The sequence below is a fragment of the Zea mays genome, chromosome 3 (genome assembly GCF_902167145.1).
Source record: "Zea mays cultivar B73 chromosome 3, Zm-B73-REFERENCE-NAM-5.0, whole genome shotgun sequence".
Lineage (NCBI taxonomy): Eukaryota > Viridiplantae > Streptophyta > Magnoliopsida > Poales > Poaceae > Zea > Zea mays.
The window spans coordinates 99736132-99739558 of record NC_050098.1 but is presented as its reverse complement, the minus strand read 5'-3'; the positions used below and the strand labels follow the sequence as shown (position 1 = coordinate 99739558).

Sequence of the window (3427 nt, the reverse complement as noted above, 5' to 3'; positions counted from 1 at the left end):
CCGGGCAAATTAATCTGAACTCGACGACTAAAATATTCGGGGCAAAATAAACCGAATCGCGCATTGTTCGAGAGAAATCGTGTGCGAGGTTACGATCTAATTTATCCTTCACCACGCTGTTTTGGCGATCAAATGACGTATAAATTCGCAGATATGGGTCCGGCTAATTTCAGTCAAATCGCAGAGCAAATTATCGACGCCGAAACCAGTTTATTTGGGTCTGTCGTTTCTCGTCCGGATCCAAATCTTCGGATATAACTAACTGGTAAAAATTCATGGGATTTCGAGAGTAATCACCAAATCAGATTATATCTAAATTTTTGTATCCGGTATTATTTTGATCCAACCCATTTATGTCTCTTTTAAACCCTACTCCTAGAATACATATTTATCTGTGCTAATAAAAGGAAGAAAATCATTTTCCCCCTTGCTGCAAGCGCTCAGCTCTAGGTATTTTCCCTTAGCCATTCAGCCGATGCACTCGTCTCCTCTCTGTTCAGTTACGTGCAGTCGCTCAGATTTTTTTGGAGCAGCTATCCTCATCCTCTCACTGTTCTCTTTGATTTTTTTTTCAGCCGACGTCCTCACCATCTCTCGCGCAAAAAAATCTCTGCCGCCCTCTCTTCCTCTGATTTTTCTCGCTGCGCAGGAGCCGTCAGCCTTATCTCCTCTCGCTGTTGTTCTTCTCTGAAGCTCTCTCACGCGTGCGCGACTGCCTTCTCTGCTTCTCTCTCCCTTGCGTCTTCTTCTTCCCCTAGCTTCCATCGCGCGCGCCCTGGCATCCGCCTGCTCCTCTCGGCCGACCGCCCCTGCTCCACTGCACCGAGCTCCTCCCTCACCCTGGTCCCGGTCCTCGGCGTGCCTGCTCCCTGGAGCTCGCCCATGCCGCGCGCCCCTCCGTGCCGGCGTTCTCTGCTCGACCATGACGTGGACAGCCGCCGAGCCCCCTCCGCCCGTCTTCCCTCTGTTCAGAGCACCGTCACCTGGAGTCCCTACGCACTCCCTCTCTGCCCGGCCATGGAGCTCGCCCCTGGCTCGGATTCCAGCGCCCCGCTCCCTGTTTGCCCCAGCTCGCCTGACCGTTCCGCAGCCCCCTCGGCTTCTCCTCCCTCAGCTCGTCTCTCTCTACCCGTGCGCGTCCTTCCCATGGCTGTCTGCTCGAGCTCCTCCCTGCGTCGCGCGCGAGCTCGGCGCCCAACTCTCCTGCGCGCTGGTCGCCCCTCCCTCTGTTCGCTTGCGCGCAGTCGTGCACCTGCTTCAGCTCTAGAGCATCCCTACGCGCACGTTCTGTTCCTCCTGCGCGTGAGCTCAGCGCCCCTTCCGGCCTCCTGTTCGCCATCAGCGCAGCAGTTTCTCTTCAAGTGCAGCGCCGGTTGTCCTCGCGCTCGGCTCCCAGCTCGCCCAGCTTTGGTGGTCGTCGCCTCCACCTCGACCTGAGCACCGCCGCGGAGTTCGCCCCTTCCTGTTACCTTGTCACACCTGCGTTCTTGCCCCTGCCCACAGCACAGCAGTGGCGATGTGCTTCATCCAGCTCTTCCCTAGTCGTCGAGCTCCGAGCACAACCCGAGCACCACCCTTATCGGCGTGAGCTCGACTGGATCCCCACCTTTGCGACCTCGCCGTTGATTTAGCCACTGCCCATGTCATGCTCCCTGCGCAACGTCTTCCTTAGCCATGGCGAGTTCCTCGCTGCCACGGTTGTCCAGTGGTTGGCCCACGCCGTCCCTGCTCCTCTCGGTCTGCTGCTACGTGTGTTTGTGTCCGAGCCTGTCCCACCGCAACCTCGCTTTGCTCTCCGCGTCGCTGCTCGCCGAATCCAGCCCCATGTTGACGCGTCCCTGTTCTAGCTTGTCGTGCCGCGTCGTCATCGTTTCCTGTCGCGAGCTCGATCACCGTTGTCATCGGGCTTCACACGTGCTCGCGTTTGTCGTCGAGCTGTTGAACCCGTCTTCCCTTGCTCGTGACTTCATCGTCGCCTGAGTTCGCGCTAACCTGCTCAACCCCACCTCGCCAGCTCGCTCCAGACTCGATCTCGTCGTCGTTCCGTGCGTCGTCTAGAAATCCTAAGCGTTGGGTGAAGACGAAGCTAGCCACGTGATATTTACCAAGTGCTCGACCAAAGGCTTGAACGAGAATCAGCAACGTTTGCTTGGAATTTTAATTAAATCGGTAACCGTTCTCTAGTTCGCTCTTTCTTTAATTGATTGAGTCGATGGATGAAATAAATTAATGTGCCATTGTGATGCTCACTTGGTGCTCTATAAATTGCGTGAGTCCCGGAACTCTCGTCGACTTCGCGGTTCTCGCGATTATCGAGCCAGATTTAGTTATGGCGAGTTATTTCGCTTTTCTAGACAATTAGCCGCATTGGTGGACCAAGTAGAATTTTAGCAGGCATGCGTGATGATGAAATATTTTAATCACTTATAAAGATATGTATGTATTTATGATAAAAAATGTGTTTGATATAGGAACAAGAATTTGAATTACTACTTTCAGTAAAAAGAATATTGATATATATATATATATATATATATATATATATATATATATATATATATATATATATATATATATATATATATATGGTATGATTGTGTTCGCGATGGTGAAGTAGTTGTGTCGCGTGAAGCTTAAGATTGAAATATAAATCATACAAGGGAATGTTGTGATGGATGCGTATGTCGATTAGGTTTAAATTGGTTCTTTGTTGTGGAGTGAGGAGAATTAGTAGCGAGAAGAATTAAATCAGTGCTTCGTATCTGGTGAGTGGTCGAAGTAACGTTACGGAAAATAGGTCTTGGGTTTGTGTTTCTAGTGTCTAGTCAAAGTATAACATATGGCGAGTTTCGTCTAATTGTATGGAGTCGATGCCCTGCTGTGATATCCATGATGCTTAATGCTTGGTTTGAAGTGTTTCATCCTTTTTAGTGTAGATTATCTATCTTATACTCGTTATACTCGTGCTCATACATGTGCATCATGCATCTCATGAGGTATGATAAATAATCGCGTGGTGCGGAAGACGAGCCAAGTCGACCCCAAGCGCGGGCTAATCCGTAGGATGATGCTGATGGACGAACCTGAAGATGAACATACGAAACAAGTATCAGAACAAAGGATGATCGTCAAGTGGATGTCGCCTAACAAACACTAACCTAGTGTTATTCAGGCAAGCCCCGGTGCATTTGCCACCTCCTTGTGTTTTAAAATCTTTATCACCTTGTTTGATGCATTAGGTGATAGGAGTTGTGTGCTAATCCGTTGATGCATTTCCTTCCTTGAAAATTGATTACCCTTCCTTGATACCCGTTTTGAAAAGAATTTTATAATGCTTAGCCTTGCTTTAGAAAAACAAAATGTTTTGTTTTTAAAACAAAAGTGATGCTACAGATTGGGTGGGAAGTTTTCAAAAATAAAACTTGAT

The 3427-nt window shown here is 49.3% G+C and overlaps 1 pseudogene; it reads left to right on the top strand.

Moving 5' to 3' along the window:
- The first annotated feature begins 651 nt into the window (after positions 1-651).
- On the top strand, positions 652-2245 carry LOC109945254 (uncharacterized; annotated as a pseudogene).
- The last annotated feature ends 1182 nt before the right edge of the window (positions 2246-3427 follow it).